A 21,298-nucleotide genomic window follows, 5' to 3' on the forward strand; every position below is an offset into this window, starting at 1 on the left:
CCAGACCCCTCACTCTGATGTTGAGACTGCCTTTAAAGCTGTGACCTCTCAAGCTCCACCGCCATTTTTTCCTGTATAAATAATACATTAGAAACAAAAAACTAAGATAATTTTTCGAATATGAGAACACAATAATATTCACTTACATAATCTTGTCGGGCTGCCTCGTTGACAAAAAAAATTGTCAATTTTTTCATATGAACATCCTTCCAAGTATCAACAACATGCGCATCTAGGTGCTCCTATACAAATGTAAACAAAGTGTTTTAGAACGTGTTATTTTGTAAAATTAAATTAACATCTTCACTTTCATATTCGTGACGCTTAGCTGCCAACGATTTTGTGCCTTGCGTTGTTATATACTTCATTTGTATTTTGTATGCCTTGTTTTTGGTAGAGCGATCCAAAAATCTTTCACTAAAAAACAACTCACAAATATCCTTCCATCTCTCCTTATTGGAATGGTCAGAGGGCTTAGAGAGGACATTCTCCCAAACTTCTGGTCCCGCGTAATGATTTTTAAAATGTTTATGTCTAATGGTATTTCTCTCACAATATCTTTCGCTCATCTCCTTATATACGGTTGCCAGAACTGACTCAGGCTGTGGATGACCGTCTATATTATAATAATATTGCATTCAAAAAAAGAAAAAAAAATTGCTTTAGATGAATTTGTAAATTATGCCAATAAATAATTTAGAGCATAAGATTTGTAATTTTTTACAGTCATCTAATCAACTACTTGATCCCTACACTGTTGAGGTACATCAGTAAAATCCAAGTAATGTCTCGGACACAACATTGAGACTTGAGTGGCCAACATGCGAACAAAAGTTTGGTCCTCTTTTTCAACCACTTTGTTCGTCATTGGATCAAGCCCTAGATCCAATGGTTTACCAGCTTTCTTCCTTCGTTCTTCAAGAGAATTGTTACTAGCAAGGCCACGACCCTTTCTTCTCGTTGGAAGGGCTTTAAATTTTTTTAACAATGACCAATATTAGTATTGATGTTATATTTCTCTAACAATATATTTTCCAAAAATAATCTTGATATGAAAAATATTTAACCTGATTCTTAGAACGACAGTTCCTAAAAGGATCTGGCTGGTCTCGACCACCACCATCTCCACCAATGGTCTTAGAAATGCATCCATATCCTTACCCGGTGATTTTGGCCCGAGAATTAGGAGGGTCTACATGAAATAATTGTATTTCATACACAACCAAGGTGACAGATTATAGTTCGCTAACACCACAGTCCACATGCTATATGCGAGGTTCATGTTGCCAAATGGATTAAATCCATCGGCAGCTAAGCCCAAACGAATATTTCTGGGATCTCTAGCAAAATCAGGATACTTGACATCAAAGTCCTTCCACACGGAGCCATCCATCGAGTGTCGCATCACCCCATCATCTTTCGATTTCCCGGTGTGATGCCATATCATGTTCTTCGTTGTAATCCTTGAACTGTATAATCTTTTCAACTGAGATGTCAACGGAAAGTAACACATCACCTTGTGTGGAACTTTTTTTCCTTTTGTCATTTCGGAAGTAATCCATCTACTACTTCCATAGATCGGACATGTCTCTTTAGATGCATGCTCATTGTAAAATAAGCAGCAATCATACTGACTGTAATGCCCCAAAATCCCTAATAAGGTTTAGGACCTTGATTAGGAGGCTGAGAGGGCCATAATTGGTTTATTATGCTATTAAATGATTATATGCATGTTTATGTGAATTATATTATGATCTGATGATAAACGCATGCATATGGGTTCATATTTCATTAGAAGTGCATTTTGGTAATTTGGCCCGTTGAGGGCGTAATTGTGTGTTTTCGTGCATGTGGGTGAGTTATGAATGGTACCACATTATATGTGAATTTTTTCGAGCCTTTTGGCATGAGACGATCATGAAATGCAAATGTTCGGTCTGGTCATAATGGGATTAAGTTCGGGGCTCGGGGTGATTTTAATGATTAGAACATTACCAGGAATTAAAGGGTAATGGGATATGATTTATTGGTATTTGAGAATATTGAGAATAACGGGAATTGGAGGGTGTTAATTATGATTAACAAAATAGGTGCAAAAGGATGATTGTGCCCTTGGTGGCTGTTAAGGTTTATTTTAGACTTGAGGGCATTTAGGTCTTTTCACCATTAAGGATTTATATCAGCCATTTAAGGTTGTAGAAAGTTGTAGAAAACAGAGTCTCTTTCCCTTCTCTCTCAATGGTCATTTCTCCCCCATTTCTCTTTGGATTTTCAAGCTCTTTTTTAGGAACCAAGCCAGGGAACCAAGCTATGATAAGCTAGGGTTATGCTCTACCATTGAAGAGGGTGTGTTGCTGAGATTGAGGTGACTTTTTAGCCATTAGAACTCTTGTTTTTGCTCTGTTTTCCTAGTTGAGTTTCAGCTGGTTTTTGAGTTGGAAAGTTGGGAATTGATTGGATTTTTGGCAAGGGATGCTTGGGTTATGATACCTAGGTTGTATGTAGATGATATTAGGGTTCAATTGGGGGTTTAAATGATGTTGGGAAGCTTTTCGTTTGGGTTAGAAATGGTGGAGTCGAAGGGAGAAGTTTATGGGCAACTTCAGGTTGGAGGTAGCGCTACCCAGGGTTGGCTTTGGGCGGTTTTAGTTCTGTGAAGAGCGCTGGGGCGCTAGGGGGTAGCGCTATAGCACTACACTGTTTCACCAAAATCCTGTTTTGAGTGTTTTTAAGGGTTTTTGGCTCGGGGTTTCAATCCTTAAGGCCCGGGATCGAATCTACTCACCGTGTGGGTACATTTTGGGGTCTCGAGAGTGGGGTTTAGATCAAGACCCTAATATTGTTGATTTTCATTAATCGGAGATTGTATTTGGTTATGACTAGGTGGTTGCTAAGGGATTAAAGGGTCGATCATTCTCAAGGGTCGTTCAATTGTTCTAATTCTTGCTCGAACCAGAGGTAAGAAAACTGCACCCTGTGTATATGTGTCATGCATGGTTATTCTAGATGCATGTTGGATGTTTAAATGTGATGCACGAGAAACATGTGATTAGGGCATGCCGTGAATATTGAATATGAGATTGGTTAGAGCTTGAGCCTCTGTGTTTATGCATGATCCTAATTATGCTAGCAATTGTTAAGTAAGCATGTTGAATGCCCTATCTTCGAATATTTGACATATGATATATGTTTGGTAGCATTTCTTACTTGTGTATGGCACTGACTAGTCAGAGTCGGCACTGGTCGCGTATTACTGACCTGAGAGTCAGAAACGGCATAAGCGTCATGAACGCAGGGCCGATAATAGATTAGATATAATCGATATCAGTGTTGAATGACTCTATGAGCATTAATGTTGGACCGACCCGAAGGTCGATGAAAATTATAAGCGCTTGACTAGTCTAGGACTAGTTACTCAGAGCCAGGGCCAAAGGCCTAGGTGACTGTTTGTCACGTGGCTAGGGAGCGGAATCCCATGGTTGTGACTCTATGGTCATGCGATAGGTTATATTGGTGACTAGTTCATCGAACACCTATCTTGTTTAAGCTAGTGAAATGATCACTAATCTATAAAGCCCCAATGACCCTACCGTCACATGGCTAATGGGAACGGAACCTACCTTAGTGACTATTACAACTATCACTCTTATATTTGGGGCTAAAAGCCCTGGATGATTATTATGATCAACAGTTGATGTTGTATATTCATCATTACGTGAACTCATTTGCCTGCTTGAATAGGGCTATATTTGCTAGGCATGTGCCTTATGATTTGATGACATGTTATTACTGATCATGAGCATATTAAGTTTTCTTGCTGGGCTTCGGCTCACGGGTGCTATGTGGTGCAGGTAAAAGCAAAAGAAAGCAGGACCATCCTTGAGTTGGAGAGCTTAGGTGACGATGTGTACATATACGGCTGCTCGACCGCCACGGCCGAGGGTTGAAAGAGGAACTAGGGTTACACCCTGTTTTGCCGCTTAGATCGGCTGGTTGTAAATATATTCTTGTAATAGACCTTTAAATTATATTTTTGGGATCCTAATGTATACAGTAAATGTTCTAATGAAACATTATATCTTAACCGAAATTTTTAATCCCTAAACCGCTAATCATACTTAGTTACACGATTTTGGCCAAATGACTCGATTAGCGAGTTTAGCACTGTTTATAAGGCACACCGTAACGGTTCCTGGAGTTTAGGGCGTTACACTGACACACATGAATTGACTCGTATCCCAACCCTAATTTTTTCAGTCTCTTTTTCGCCTAGTAGTACGGTGATGGAATTTTGTTTTCCTTCGGGAAGGCAAGATTTAACAACTTCAGCAATTCATCAAATATGTTGTTACGTATATTCCTTATAACTTTTAGATGCAATAACTTTGCTAAAAAGTTGAGGGATGAAATCCAATCACAGCCAGGATACAACTCCGCTTTAATCTCCTCAAATAACTCGTCAAAATACTAACTCGCGCCAGGATCCGTTGCTACTTCCTCAGTTGTCGGGAAAAGGAAGTCTTCCACAACGTGAATCATCTCATCGTCTTCATTCTCCTTAAATAACTCGTCAAGTTATTAACGGCGAGGTCATCCGCTATTATTATGCTCCTGACTCTAATAATATTATTAGCAGCAGATAGTTTGTCTCTAATAATATTAATTATCTGCCACTAATAAGTCTAAATAATAAAGCCCAGAAATTTTTCCAGGCATTTACTCCTAAGTATTAGCAGCAGACAATCTGCCTCTAATAATTATAGGTCTGCCGCTAATAATACTTTATATATTTTTTATAAAAATTTAAACATTATTAGCGGCAGACCCCCTAGTCTGTCGCTAATAACCTTCACATTACAGGCGAATTCAGCCCGCCTCTAATATTAATTTTTCCTGTAGTGTACCGCCAACACAATATGTTGCCGGTAGAAGTCTGCGAGATAATTAAAATGCTAGAACCCTTTCTTCTTCATCCAGATTATGCGAGAAACTCCAATCTCACTCTAAAAAAAACCCCTATTTTTTCCTCTGCCATCTCTCTAAAAACCCTAATCTCTCAATAAAAACCCATTTTATTCCCCAAATATGCATCTCTCCTTCTCAGATTGGGGCTCTCCTCATATTTCAAGGTTTGTTTTTATTTTTTCTATGAAAATTTTTAATTTTTGTTTCAATTTGAATCTGCATTTGTAGTGATTTTGTTTGTTTGTAGGGATAACATTGCTCTCTTTGGTGTCTACAAAAGTAAAAGGAGGTGCACAACTCTCTTGGTAATAATTTTTGTTTTTTTTTGTTTTCTCCTTTTTTTTTTTTAATTTTTTTCCCTCATTTTAGTTGTAGCCACTGTACGTACGGCCCCGACATCGTCTCAAGCAGTGTCTCTGGCATTGTCTCCGTCCCTCCACAGCCGAAGTTCTGGCGGTTCCGTGGTACTTCCACAACTCCTATTATTATGTATATATATACATATATATTATTAGTTAAATAAAAATAATAAAAATCACATTTGAGTTTAGTCAATATGTATGAAAATGTGTTTAATAATTATATATAAATGGAAATATAATATTTGAGTGTTAATTTTTTTAGATTTTGTTATATAATGTGAGTGTTAATTATTGGGTAATAATGTTAGATTATTAAATTGAGTTTTGTTTGTTTAAATTGATTTATTTTGTAGTCGTTAATTTTTTTAACCATAGTAGTAAAAAATCAGATTTTATGAATATTGATATTTTGTTGTTGTTGTTGTTAATTTTTAGTAAAATTATGATATTTTGAATAAAAATTGAATAATTAATAAAATTAAGACTAATATTTATAAATTATATAGTCGTTTGCAATGTATTTGTATTGTTTTGTGTATGTTCTAGGTCTGTATATTTTTTTTATGTGTTATTTGCAGGTTTTAAAAATTTGGGATAGATGAAAATAAAGTTGTATGCTGCCGATTTTTTTATAGAATTAAAAAATTTAGAGATTTTGTGAAAATTAATAAAAGTGTTCAATAAAGCATAAGTAAAATTTGTAATTTAATAAATAGTAAAATAATATATTTGATAATTATGATTAAATAAAATTAACAATAATTAGAAAACTAATTTTTAATAAATAAACATTAATCGTGAACATTAATTAAATATTGTAAGTAATAAATCCTAAAGTAATAAAATAACTTTTAATCTATTCTTAGAAATTTTAAAACTATTCAATAAAGCATAAGTAAAATATGTAATTTAATAAATAGTGAATTAATATGTAAAAAAATAATATTTGATAGTTATGATTAAATAAAATTAACAATATATAATTAGAAAACCAAATTTAAACATAATCTTAATAATTATTAAAATTACATTAATTGTAAAGGTTTAACCTGTTATTGTAATTTATATTTAAATTAATATTTGAAATTAGAAAAAAAAAATGCAAATTTAAATAATTTTAATAATATTTACAATTACATATATTAGAGTTAGACATCATAAAACAATATAATTCGCTTCAAAGAGCACAAAAAATTATAAAAACAATGTTTCATTTTATTTGTTTTATTTGGCAATAAGAAATTATTACCAAAGATAGGATAGTGTTTTATTATCTCCTAGTGATAATTTTTTTTATCATTGTTTATCACAAGAAGCCTTAGACCCGTTCGGAGAGGGTGAGTCTTGAAGACTCCTAAATTTGCCTCTCTTTGAATTGTCCAATTCGAACAGTATGGGATTACTGTATACCTATAGTGTGGTCTGTTACCCATTTATTGTTTCATTTGTAGAGATTTCAGTATGCATATTCTCTGTTCTCGTAAGTGGGATTATTATATACCTATAGTGTGATTTGTTACCAGAAATTAGCTTCCAACCTACAGAGGCTCCATTAGAGTTTGTCAATTTAGATAATGTTGTAATTGGGGAGGAGGAGGAGGAGGAAGAGGACGAGGGAGAGGAAGAGTTTGAAGAGGAGGAGGAAGAGGAAGACATAGAAGAAGATGATGAAGAGGAAGATGGACACATAGAAGAAAATGATGACGTAGAACAAGCTGATATTGATGATGAAGATTATGGTAGTGATGAATGATTAATGGTAATTTTATATTAAGTGATTTCATAAAAGTAATAATTTTATTTTATATGATTTTGTAGATGGTATAATATTCTGCTGTAATAATGGATGTTAATTTTATTATAAGTGATTTTATGTAATCGTTAATTTATATGATTGATGTTGTTTGCATTTCTTAGATATGTTCACAATCATTGCTCAATCTCATGGGGGTGATGGAGGATCTGATCCACCCCTGGACCATTGCATATTCCTGCTAACTGTGAGCGAGGTAATTATAAATGACTTCATTTTATTTAATTTATGTAGGTTATTAATATTTATGTTTACATATTAAATTATAAATATTTAATTTATAAATAATAGCTGCTTCGAAAAAAACGTGGACGCCATAAAGGATTAACCACACGATAGGAGAGGGAAAAATTAAAGCGCCCTATACCTCTTGAGTGGGATGTGAGGGGAAAAACTTATAATGAGGTAGGAGATTACACAACTTGTTAATTTTTTTTACTTAGCCTTTTTAGTTTAACATACTGATAACAAGCGTCTTTTTTTGTAGAAATATTTTTTGATCAACTTGGCAAATAGGAAAAAATTTAAAGAATCAAGTCACGGGGGTTCTCAGTCCATACCAGATTTGCGATACAAAAAAGTATGTCAATTTAATTTTAATTTTTTTCTCTTATTTACTTTTTCTTTTATAAATTTTGACAAAATGTATTTATCTTTTGTTTATGTATGTGATAGCGCAATCTCAAGACTGGGCAACCTACACCAATCCCAGATGCTTGGATGAATACTCACCACAAACAAGGTAAAGGGTGGGTGATGAAAACAGTCGAACAAGCCTGGGTATATTAACTTTCTTTTTTTAACATATTTGAGTTTTGTTAATTCGTTAATTTGCAGTTCATAACTTTCTTATTGTGTATGGTAAGAAAAATTATGTGTTGTTCGTCAAACGCGACTATCACAGTCTACCACTGAGCATCTGTTAATCCAGTCGACTATACCGTCAAATGATGACTTGTCACTAGTGCAAATAGTCCTTAGAAAGCTTCGGGGACATCAAATGGATTACGGTTGTCTACTTACCACGAGGGACATTGCACATCCGCCGTCCTATACCAAGAACCCTCAACCTCAGCCACCACACCAGTCTAGAGATGACGAGATGGTTGAGATGGGAGAGCGCATTAGACAGTTGGAGGAACACATCCAGTCTCATTGCATTGGTCCAGGTTCTCAAAATTCGCCTCGATCACCTCATGATCCCGATGTCGGAGGGCCGAGCCAGTAGGTCGATATATCACTTATGTGTTTTGTATTCACAAACTTATCTATTTATAGTACAACTCATCTTGTTACTTTAATATTTTTAGTACAACTCATCAAGTTAACTTTGCCAAACCATATGTATATATTTAAGTGTTTAATGAAATTATTTTATTATAATTTAGTTATATTATTTCAATTATGTTATATACTAAGTTTTGTTATGTTTTTCTTTATACAAATAAAATTGAAAATAAAAAATTATAAATAAAAAAATTAATGGATTTGTTAAATTTTTTACTGTTGTCGGTAAAACCTATACCAACAACATGTGCTCAGTATAGACCGAGGCATAACCCAACTAGTGAGGATTTATGCCGAAGATTTTTTAGGGAATATACCGACCACTTGTTGTCGGTATAAGGTCCGCTGACAACACATAAAATGTCGTCGATAGAAACGGACTTCTACCGCCAAAGTTCTACCGACAACACGTTGTCGGTAGAACTTCTACCGATGACTTTCTAGGTTTGTTGTCGGTAGAAACCAACATCTTTGTAGTTATATGGTATTGGTGTAATTGGTTCCCAACTTCGTCATTAGTTGATTTTCTAGAACTTTCGGCTATTACAAATAATTTTTTCAATTTACTATAGTCTTTTATAAAAGGTTTTTCTTGCCCCAAAACATTAGAAAACTTAAACTTAATTATTTTCATTATAAAACAACTAGAATAATCTGAAAACAAAATTTTAAAATCTTCGGCCAATACTATATTTTTTCAGTTATGTTAATTTTTCATATGTATATATATACTAGGTGCAAATAACGTGCAGTGCACGTTTGCTTAATTTTATTTAAATAATATATTAATTAGTTTTATTAGGTTTTTATGATTGTCATATAAATTTTAAATAAATAAATACTATTATCTATAAAAGATTGACATAAACATTGATTTAAGAGAAATGTTATATTCTAATTTCTTATGTAGTTAAACAGTCATATTATTTATATACTCATGACCTATATATAATGTATTTATAATGTTTATTGTTATTTAATATGAATATGCAGTAAAACCTCTTTATAATAATATTGTTGGGACCAACATATTTTATTACTATAAGGAGATTATAACTTAATAGAATTATATCCATAAAATGTTAAAAATATACACATTTAAATCTAAATAAATAATAATTGATAAAACATGTCAAATTCGATGTAAAACATTGATAAAAGAAAAATGACATAATTAAATATATGGATATAATGTACATATTTATATAATATTATAAATATACAAAGTTATTTTACAAATCTAAATTGATAACTAATTTTATCATGAAATTTCAGTATGTAAAAGATAGCCTATATAGAGGTCATTTTCACTAATTACTCTATTTAATATTAAGTCAATTATTACTATGTCACTGCAAAAAATAGTGTTTGTACCGAGAACATGTTCTCGGTGTATGCATTTTCAAATACGTATGACCTTTTCGCGGGTTAGGAAAAGGATAAGTGGCTATACCGAGAATATGTGTTCTCAGTATAGGGTCAATAAATATCTCAGAAGCACGCGACCCCCCTTCTTCTTCCTCTTTCCCTCATTTTTTACAGACCTAATTCTCTCTCCTCTTCTCTGCCTCTCTCTACGGAAAAAGCTCCATTTCCATCTTAAAAATCTCATTTTTAGGTCCAAAAATCTCCCAAGATAAGGGGTTTCTCTCTATTTCTTAAGGTAAAATTAATTTCTTCATTTATATATATATATATATATATCTTTATAAAATGGTAATTTATTTTTGTATTTTGTGGATTTTTGTTTGAAGGTGTTGGTGCGATTTTTCTTGAGCTCCAGTGAAGAATTTGAAGTTGGCTTGCTCTTTCAAGATTCAAAGGTAATTTGTTTTTTATTTTTCTGTTTTGTTTGATTTTTTCAATTTTTGAATGATTTATGTATGTATATATATATACATTTGTGTAGATCTTAGGTTTTTTTAAAAAATATTTTTTCGTTTTTTATATAAATGAATTGATATTAGTTTTAATAAAAAAAATCTGTTATTATATTAGGGTGAATGTTTTTATTATTAGATTTTAAAAATATTTATTAGTAAAAATGAGATTAGGAATTAGAAAATTGTTAGATGGTTAATTAGTATTTTATTTTTGGTATTAAAATGGATTCTTTGTTGGTTTGGTAAATATTATGTACAAAATTAAATTTAGTAGATTATTGTTGACCCTTGATTTGGCCAACGACACGGAGTCAAACAAACGACAAAGAACAAAAGGAAATTAAGAAGAGAATCAAATGGAAAGAAAATGACACAAGAGATTTATAATGGTTCGGCCCCAACTGGATGGTAATGACATACGTCCACTTAGTATTCTTATTGATATTGAATCCCAATAATGTGGTCAAAGAACTAGGGTTCTTGAGTTTCACAAGCCTTGGGAGGATTACAATTCTGGTGGATAATCACACTATGCTTTTCTCTCTGAATACAAAGATCAAAAAATTCAACAGTCAAAAGTCCCTTCCTTGAGTCATCTTCTTCTTATTTATAGGCTCAAGAGGGTTACATGGGCCGATGGGCCCTAATTACACTTAAGATCAGCGTATCAAGGTAATAAAAAGAAACATAATAAATGTAATTATTACAAGATTGTGTATCTCAAAGGAAATAAACAAAAGTATGCAACCAGACTGGTCGCACCCACTTGCGAGACTTGACGAATCAATAATTATCTGGTCGATGATCGAACAAGATCCCTACACTTAAAACTGCCACGTGTAAGAAATCCTTGCCACATCATCAGGAGCCATTTTTGGGTAAACATTTGCTCCCCAAGTTTATTTTACTGTGACCAGCATAAAGTAAACTTAGGTGACTGACCTTTCGCATACCCCATCAAATCTGTCAAAGTTGTCCATGCCTTCTCGAAAATGGCAACTAATCATGTCTTTTCGATTTTCCAAAAGTGGTATGACAGCTATTGCACTTACCCATGCCTTGGAAAGTTACCCCTCATGATTACCTCAGTAACTGCTCCTCGACTAATATAAATAATCCCTCAGAATCATTTTTCACTTTTTATGTTTTACCTTTATCCTCAAGAACACTGAAGAACAAGGCGCAAAATCTTCAGGAGCTCAAATGGTCTTTGACGATCCACGAAGTTCCTGCCCAGCCAGATCGACTTAGCGTCACAGAACTCTACTCCAACTTCTATACAAGTAAGTTCCTCACACTTTTCAGTTGTTGAGATACCATGCAATATCTGTTTTATCTCCCTTTTAGATTCTGAGTTTCTGAGTTCTTGAATGTTTTTACTGTTCTTGAAAATTTTATTTCGGGGCAGAAGAGGCACGTATATTTGAGCTTGAAATAATACTTTGTAGGGGATAAGGATCAGTTTGGTAGTTAGGATTATGAATTTAGGGCGTAAAATCGAAGTAAAAATTAGATTTTTAAGCTTGTAGAAAAAATGGGTTTTTCCCGCCCCTTCAGAGTCGAAAAAAAATTTCCTAAAAAACTTTTCATTTCTGCTTTTTGATCCGTTTTCCAAACTGTTCGTATGTAAATTAGTGTTTTTGTTAGAATGATGTTGGTCGTATAAAATCTTAACTTTCATACACGACCAACGTTATTCCAACTCTTTCACCTCTTGGTCTTTTAGGCCGTAGATTCTCATCTCCCCTTCTGTGTTCGTAGATTTTCATGCACGATCCGTGGGGAGGTGAGAGGCCAATCGACGATGACCTACTCGCTCAGCTGCTCAAGGACGAAGAACAACCGTCGTTACTCATTCCAGAGATTCCTTTTTCCCATACTCCATCTAACAGACCTTTGACCAGTCCATCAAACATGGGTAGAGTAAAATCCACAGCCCAGAAAAAGAAACCAACCAACCCTCAAGCAAATCAGCTTGCTCCTCAGGCTGAAATTCCTTTGACCAGCGGTCAAGCTGAAAACATCCCTGAACCAGGAATCCAAACTCGAGCCCAACTCCGGGACATCCTTCGACCAGACGTCGAGTGGTACGTTGCACCCCCTAGCAACATTATTGCTAGGATGCGAACCAATTACCTCAGGAAGTACGGGCTTCCTGGGGTAACCTTATTCAAAACCACCATCGACCAGCGGGCAAACTTGTCTGGCAGCGCCTTCAGCGCCTGGTCGAGATACCACATTGAGGCAGGAGCAATCTTGCCTCTCCATCCTTTTTACCAGGGAGTGACCAATTATTTCGAGGTCTCTCCCTTTCAAATAACTCCAAATGGGTATAGAACACTTTCTGCCCTCTATATCCTCCATAGCCATAAAAAGTGGCATGTTCCCACGCCACATGAGATCAACTACTTGTTCGATCTCAAGTCCAACCCCAACCAAAACAACACGGGGTTTTTTCATTTCTGCCACCAGGAATCGACTCGCGCTTTCCTGGGTGAGACCACCTACAAATCCAATGTAGGAAAGTACTTCCAGGAGTACTTTTTAACCACAGACCTAGTCGCCAACAACTTGGCCTTCACTGAAGGAGGTAAAAGTTTTTGTTCACTGGTCGCTTAAATTCCTTTAGCTTTCCCATGCGTTTATTAGAATTTTTATACCGTTCAGGTCCATGGCTACGACCAGCTCCTACTCCAGAGATGGAGATACGAGCAACATCTTTGGCCAGCATGACCGACGTAGAAAAAAGCGTCAAAGAGCTGGTCACAAAGGCCAATCTGAGGCTGGTCGGCCTTCTGGCACCTCACCAGGATGTGAGGGAATCCACAGCGGGGAGTGCCACTGGTGGTCAAGTCCCCGAGCAACACCAAGATGTGTCACAACCCCCGACAAGGAGGGCAACGGGAGTGACCATCAACGAACCTACTAGCACCCCGTGAACTGCCACTGCTTTAGTCCCTATAGGGAAGGGCAAGAAGAAGGTTTCTGAACACCCCGAGCCTATTCTTGAATCATCCGAAGAGAAAGGTACTGATTTTTCGCTTTTAGATAGTCTGCCTATTCCCTGTCACTTATTCGACAGGGACGAAAACTTTAAATACACCCCTACTTTAAATTCAGACTTCTTCAGGCCAGAGAGTGAGTGTAGCAGTAGTAAAGTAAATAGTGTAGCGACCAGTAATTATAGCTCGGGTATTATACTTTTAATTTCCTTGCCCTTGTTTCCTTAACTTGGCAAGCTCGTTTTATTATATTGCCTGACTGTTTGTATGATTTCTCCTTGCAGACATGCCTGCTGACAGAACTTTTGACCTATACGCCAAGTCGACGAGCAAGAAAAAGTCCAGCAAGCACTAGCCTGGGGAGGGCTGCAAGAACCCCTCCGCAAAGAAGGCTCGAATAGAGGATCCTCCTGCGCCAACTCCCACCAAAGAGACAACTCCTCTACCAACTTCTGTGAATCAAAATCCCCCAGCTCCAGTCTAACAGACTCCTCCTACAGCACCTACTGACCTCACTCCTCCAGCTTCCACCGACCAGATGCATGTTGGTCACACAGAAGAAGCCTCAAGAGAAGATCTTACGAGCGTGGTGCTCAATTCAACCAAATATAGGCTAACCAAGATAACAAAGCACCACCGTAGCCAAGAGGCCATCCAAGAGACTGGCTCCATGGTGGTCGATCAGGTCTTCAGTCGTGCACTGAATGAAGTGCTTAGCGTAAGTCACCGTTTTTACCATACTTTATTAATTTTCCTCGTCCATTTATTCCTACTAACAGCTTTATCTATTTCTGATTGCAGGGAGTTCTCACCATGAGCTCCGGCGGGCGGAGTTTGAGGACACTGGTTTCTCAGTTTAAGAAAAGGCTTAGCGACCAGCTTAGCACAGCCGAGGCCTAACATGCTGAGCAGCTTAAGGCAATCGAATCTAAACACACCGAGCAGCTCAAGGAAGTTGAAGCAAAGCATTCCGAGGCACTCAAGGAGGACGAGGCAAAACATACTGAGGCATTGCAAATGGCTGAGGCCAAACTCGCCTCCCTCGGGGAGGAGTTGAAGAAGAAGGAAGCTTCAATTTCCAACATCTCTGCTTCCAAAGAGCAGTACAAAGAGGCTTCGCTAATGAACTATCAGGAAGCCCACAAGCTTCAAGCAGAGCTGGAGATAAGCCGCAAGGAGAATGCTGAACTAGAGGAGGCGAATGCCCGCAACCTTGAAAACTACGAGGGGGCGGCATTTGAGTGTTTCTATATGTTCTAGAAATGCAATCCCAACGCCAACTTTTCTTATCTACCAGATCATATAAGGGAGGCAGAGCTGGCGAGGTGTGCTGCTCTCTTGGAAGAAGAGAAGACTCAAGGGTCTCCCGAGATCTCTCTAGCAACAGGCATTGAGGGTGTCCAGGAAGACGCAGGAGTTGCCGTCAACCAGCAGCCACAAGAGCCTCAGCAGGATCCTCCGGCCACTTCGTAACTTTTATCTGTTTTTTCTTTAACTTTTATTTTGAGATACACGAACTATGTCTTGTGATGTAAAGACAATTTTTATTTTTATTGCTGCACGGGCAACTTTTTCCTTATAATAGACAATTACATCTGAGCAGTAACTGCTCGCGGTGTAAAGGATTTCATTTTTGATATTATAATATTTTCATTCTTATTATAACATATGTTTGAATGACCGAACTTAACATAGTACTTTGATTTGATTTAACAAAATAACAAAATTTTGAAAAATACTCTAAGTATCGTAGCATGCTTTCACTTATTTTGCTCGTGTGTTTAAATACCTGTCGATATGCTTTGCTTACTAGATACCTTATATGCCCCCCAAGTGATTGAGGAGCTTTAGGTCCTCGATCACTTGCCTTGACTAGGACCTGTTCGAACATTTCTGCTTGTAATAAAGACATGTATAAACAATGAAAATATAGCAAAACAACACACGTAATGAGCAAATACTTGTAATGAATACAATAGTTGGCAAGATTGACTGGCTACACGCAGTCCCTTTTATTTCTCATAATAAATGGACAAATCATGTCTGTACGAGTGATCACTAAAATGATCTTACACTTATAAGCGATCAATCACAAAAAATGACTAACCCTTGTTCATAAACTTGTAAAAAGTAAAGTTAATACAAGTCAATTCTTTAAGAAGAATTGTTTATTGATAGTACTTGCACAGGTGTTCTCCATTCCAATAACGAGGAACGAGATCTCCATTTAAGCGAGCAAGTTTGTAAGTGCCTGGATGGAGGACTTCTTCAATTTGGTAGGGTCATTCCCAGTTAGGTCAGAGTATTCCAGCAGCTTGGTCACGAGTGTTAAGGAAAACCCTTCTAAGCACTAGATCTCCCACATTGAATTTCCTTTCACGTACTTTAGAATTGAAATATTGGGTGACCTTTTGCTAGTAAGCTGCTACTCGGAGTTGGGCTTGCTCGTGCCTTTCCTCGACCAAATCCAAAGACTCCATCAATAACTGGTTGTTCGCATCTTGATCGTATGCTATCTGTCAATCTGATGGCATATCTAATTCAACAGGCAGCATAGCCTCATATCCATAAGCTAGGGAAAATGGAGTATGGTCGGTTTTTGTTCGATGGGATGTTCTGTATGACCAGAGGACTTCAGGCAACTGTTCTGGCCATGCCCTTTTGGCTTCCTCAAGCATTTTCTTCAGAGTATCCTTCAACGTTTTATTGACACCCTCAACTTGTCTGTTTGCATGAGGGTGAGCAACCGAAGAAAAGCTTTTGATAATTCCATGCCGCTCGCAAAAATCCATGAACATATCACTATCGAGCTGCGTGCCGTTGTCTGAGACAATTTTTCTTGGCAATCTATAGCGACACACAATGTTCTTGACCACGAAATCTAGCACTTTCTTGGTCGTTATGGTTGCAAGTGGCTCAGCTTCGGCCCACTTTGTGAAGTAATCGACAACCACTACGACGTACTTGACGCCGCTCTTCCCTGTGGGCAAAGATCCAATTAGGTCTATACCCCATACTGCGAATGTCCACAGACTTTGCATATATTTTAGCTCATTAGGGGCTGCTCGTGGAATCTTAGAGCATCTTTGGCACTTGTCGCACCTTCGAACAAATTCCATCAAATCTTCATTCATTGTTGGCCAGAAGTACCCGTGCCTTTGGATTTTCTTTGATAAACTCTGCCCCCCGGCGTGATCTCCGCAGAAACCTTCATGGACCTCTCTCATTAATTCTTTGGCCTTTTCTTTTGAAATACACCTGAGGAGTGGCACAGAGTATCCTCTTCGGTACAGAATTCCACCGACCAAGATGAACCTAGCAGCCTGTCACTAAAGAGTCCTAGATTTGTTTCTGTCCGTCGGCAACACACCATGTGCCAAGTACTCAATAAAAGGTGTCATCCATGTATACGCCGCCTGAATCACCAGAGAGGTTTCTTCTACTTGGATGCTTGGTGCGAATAGTCGTTCAACAGGTACTATGTTCAGGGTGTCAGCATCCTTGGTACTTGCTAACTTGGCCAAAGCATCAGCCTTCAAGTTTTGGTCGCGAGGTACTTGCTGAACAGTATACTTTTCAAATTGTGCCAACAAATCTTTTGTTTTATTCAAGTAGGCAACCATCTTTAGACCTCAAGCTTGATACTCCCCAGTAATTTGATTAACCACCAATTGGGAGTCACTGTAGATTTCGAGTGACTTTATGTTCATGTCCTTGGCTAACCGTAAACCTGCAAGCAGCGCTTCATACTCGGCTTCATTGTTAGATGCCGTGAATTCGAATCTAATCAAGCAGTGAAATCGATGCCCTTCAGGCATTATCAAAATCACTCTGGCTCCAACATGATGCTCATTAGAAGAACCGTCTGTGAACAACTTCCAAGAGGCAGTTTGGCTTTGAGGTTCAGGCTCTTTTGTCTGCTCGCTGTCTGGAAGCCCAGTGAGCTCTGCGATGAAGTCGGCCAGAGCTTGTCCTTTTACTGCTGCTCGTGGTAAGTAAGAGATTTCAAACTGCCCAAGTTCCACTGCCCATTTTAATAATCAGTCTGCGACTTCTGGCTTCTGCAGAACTTGCCGTAAAGGCTGGTTGGTCAAAATTGTGATTAGGTGAGCTTGGAAGTACGGCCGCAGTAGACTAATTTTTCAATAGGCAGATACCGCAGCTCTACTCCTATTAGCCTTTTGCTTACATAATATACAGCTTTTTGCACACTTTCCTCCTCTCTTACCAAGACAGCACTAGCAGCGTATTCGGTGACCGCCAAATATATGAACAAAGTTTCCTTTTCGATTGGTTTAGATAGGATCAGCGGCTGCGACATGTGCGTCTTTAAAGCTTGAAAAGCCTGTTTGCACTTCTCCATCCATTCAAATTTCTTGTTGCCTCTAAGTAGATTAAAAACTGGGATGCACTTGTCTATCGATTTGGAGATAAATCTACTTAGAGCAGCAATCCTTCCGGTTAAACTTTGAACATCTTTGATCTTTGTTGGTGACTTCATATCGACCAGGGCCTTGATCTTTTTCGGGATTAGCTTCAATTCCTCGTGAGTTAACTATAAATCCCAAAAATTTCCCTGATCAAACTCCGAAGGAACACTTAAGGGGATTTAGCTTCATCTGATATTTATTCAAGACATTGAAGCATTCTTACAATTCTCCTACGTGTCCTTCTGCCTTCTTTGAATTAACCAGCATGTCATCAACATATACTTCCATGTTTGTACTGATCAGCTCCTTGAACATGTGATTGACTAGTCGCTAGTAAGTCGCACCAACATTTTTCAAACCGAAGGGCATTACTTTGTAATAGTAAAGCCTTGTATCGGTCTGAAAGGTAGTGTGATCCTCATCAGGTGGGTGCATACTAATTTGATTATACCCAGAGTATGCATTCATAAATGATAGGATCTCGTGTCCTTAAGTGGCATCGACCAGCTGGTCGATTCTCGGGAGTGGGAAACAATCTTTCGGGCAGGCTTTATTAAAGTCTGTGAAATCCACGCATGTTCTCCATTTTCCATTCGGCTTGGTTACTAGTACGGGATTAGAGACCCACGATGGATAAAACGCTACCCTGATGAATCTGTTCTCCTTTAGCTTTTTGACTTCTTCCTTCAGAGCTTTTGATATGTCTTTGTCGAGCAGCCTTCTTTTTTGTTACACTGGTGGAAAGTTTTTATCAATATTTAGGACATGGCTAATAACTATAGGGCCTATTCTAACCATGTCTTTATGTGACCAGGGAAAGACTCCCTGGTTCTTCTTCAAAAATTCCACTAGTTTTTGTTTTGTTGTTGTCTATAAGTTTTTACCAACTTTCACAACCCTGGTCAGATCTGCTTCATCGAGTTGGACCTCTTCAAGGTCCTCGATGGGTCCTACTTCTTCATCAAAATCCCCAAAGTGAGGATCCAAGTCCCTATCCTCACTTTGGGCAACACCCTATTTGGTGACACAATCACCTGATTGGGCTTGTACTTCATTGGCCATATGCAACTCTTTTCCTGCGGTTTCCCTCGATCCACCTTTCCTTGCCTTAGATATCAAGAGTTGTAGCACTCCCTCGCTTCTCATTGGTTTCCCAAAATGCATCCTACCCCTGTATTAGTTGGGAATTTCATGGCAAGGTGCCAAACCGAGGTAACAGCTCGCAGGTCGACCAGAATAGGCCTCCCGATTACAGCATTGTACGCGGAAGGGCAATCAACTACTGTGAAAGTAGTGAGTAATGTCCTATTCGCTGGCGCAGTTCCTGCTATAACTGGGAGCCTAATCGACCCTGTTGGCACGAGTCATTCGCCAGAAAAACCATATATGGTTTGGTTGCACAGCTCCAGGTCCTTGACGGACAACTTCTTCCTCTCCAGTGAAGACTTATACAAGATGTTGACTGAGCTCCTTATGTCCACCAACACCCTCTTAACCATCATGTTGGCAATCTGGACGTCAACGACCAGGGAATCTGAATGTGGGAATTGTGCGTGCTGAGCATCGTCTTCGGAGAAGGTTATCAACTCCTCCTCTGTTCGAGCTTTTTTAGGTGCTCAATCCTCCACACTCATCATCTCGATGTCCTGGTCGTGGCGTAAGGTCCATCCATACCACTCCCTTGCCTTCCCACTATCTCCTACAAGGTGTGGGCCGCCACAGATGGTGAGTAACATACCCGCCACAGGAGCTTGCTGTAAAGGGTGCGTGCAGGCGCCTGCTCGTTTCCTCCTTGAGCCTCTCGCTGGGACCCTCCTGCAGCTCGTACGTACCTCCTTAGGTGTCCCTATCTAATAAGGAACTCAATCTCATCTTTCAACTAGTTACACTCATTAGTGTCGTGTCCGTATTCGTTGTGAAAATGACAAAATTTTGTTGTATCTCTCTTGGAGATATCCTTCCTTATAGGTGCTGGTCGCTTATAAGGGATGCTAGAGTTGGTCGCCTGGTAGACCTCTGCTCTACTCTCGACAAGAGCTGTATAGTTGGTGAATCTTGGCTCATACCTATTGCCTTTGGGGCGCTTGTTTTCAGACGTTGATGGCTCATTGTTCGCCCTTTTTCCACCATTTTTACCATTTCTGTTCTCGTTGCCTTTGCCATTGCCATTGGGTTTATCCGACCTGTTGGCGGCTTTGGCGGGATCTTCCTTTGATCCCTTTTCCTTCGCAGGCGACTTTCCCTCGTTGGCAATTGCGTCCTCAAGCTTGATGCACCAATCAGCTTGATCAAGAAACTCCTAGGTACTTTTTACCCCATTCTTCCTTAAGCTATTCCAGAGGGGAGAATGGCGCCTCACTCTAGCAGTTAGGGCCATCATTTTTCCCTCGTCTCCCACTATTTTAGCTCTAGCAGCTGCTCTCATGAAACGATGGACGTAGTCTTTTAAGGGCTCTCCCTCCTTCTGTCGTATCTCGACCAGCTGGTTGGCCTCAGTGGGGTGTATGCGACCAGCATAGAATTGTCCGTAAAATTCCTTCACGAACATTTCCCATGATACTATACTAGCAGAAGGGAACTTAAAGAACCATTCCTGCGCAGTGTCAGATAGGGTGGCGGGGAAGATCCTGTAGTGAGCATCGTCCGACGCCTTCTGGATATCCATCTCAGAAGTTTGGCAACACCGGCATCTTGAACTTGCTGGGGTTTCTGCAACAGCAATCCTCTGTACAAACAGAGTGCCTCTCCTCTAATCGTACTCAATGTGGGATGTCCAGCTCCCCACTAGTTGCTGGACAGCCTGATTCAGTGCATCAATTTGGGCTTGTACAGCGTCTGGGATCGCTAGGGAGACTGGTACCGGAGGAGCGTACTCATCGTGCCTCTCGCGCCTGTCATTGAGCATGTCCTTCAGATCATCATCTCTGCACCTCTGCTCACTAGTGTCCAGCCGATCAAAGACGTTATGTTGTCTAGGCTACCCCCAGCATTCTGGCTCATAGGCTTGTTTTCTCTTGGTGGGGGGTTCCTATCTCCACCTCTTCCTTAATGCCCCCGGCCAGAATTTCTCTTGCCAGAGTCGACCTCATTATAATCATGGTCGTCCCTAAACTATGACCGACTATAGCACGCCCGACTGGTCACACTGTTTCCTCCTCTAGCTGGCATCTCCCGAGCCTCAGGGGGAGGCTTGTGTTGGTCGGTGGGTCCCCGTGCATTATTATGCTGTGGGGGGGGGGGGGGGGGGCTGACCGCAGAGCCTGACTTGTTGTGCCCTATGTTAGCATAAGGATGTTGCCCCCTGCTCGGTGGATTTGGCTCATCGACCATTGGGTGTCTAGGGCTTCAGGCTGCCCGGCCCTATTTTGCCTCTAGCGCTGGGGATTGCCTCGACCAGCTTAAGAAGGTGGCTGCTGCTCAGGATCCTGAATTGGGATGTCCTGTTAAGCAGCAGGCGGTTGCTCTGGCCTTTGAGGGCTTGCTGGCTGAAGCGGAGGACTCGGATTTAGGGCCTGTTGCGGCAGTGCACCAAAATGTTGACCCTTCATTTGGCCAA

Source organism: Humulus lupulus, chromosome 7 (genome assembly GCF_963169125.1).
Source record: "Humulus lupulus chromosome 7, drHumLupu1.1, whole genome shotgun sequence".
Classification (NCBI taxonomy): Eukaryota; Viridiplantae; Streptophyta; class Magnoliopsida; order Rosales; family Cannabaceae; genus Humulus; species Humulus lupulus.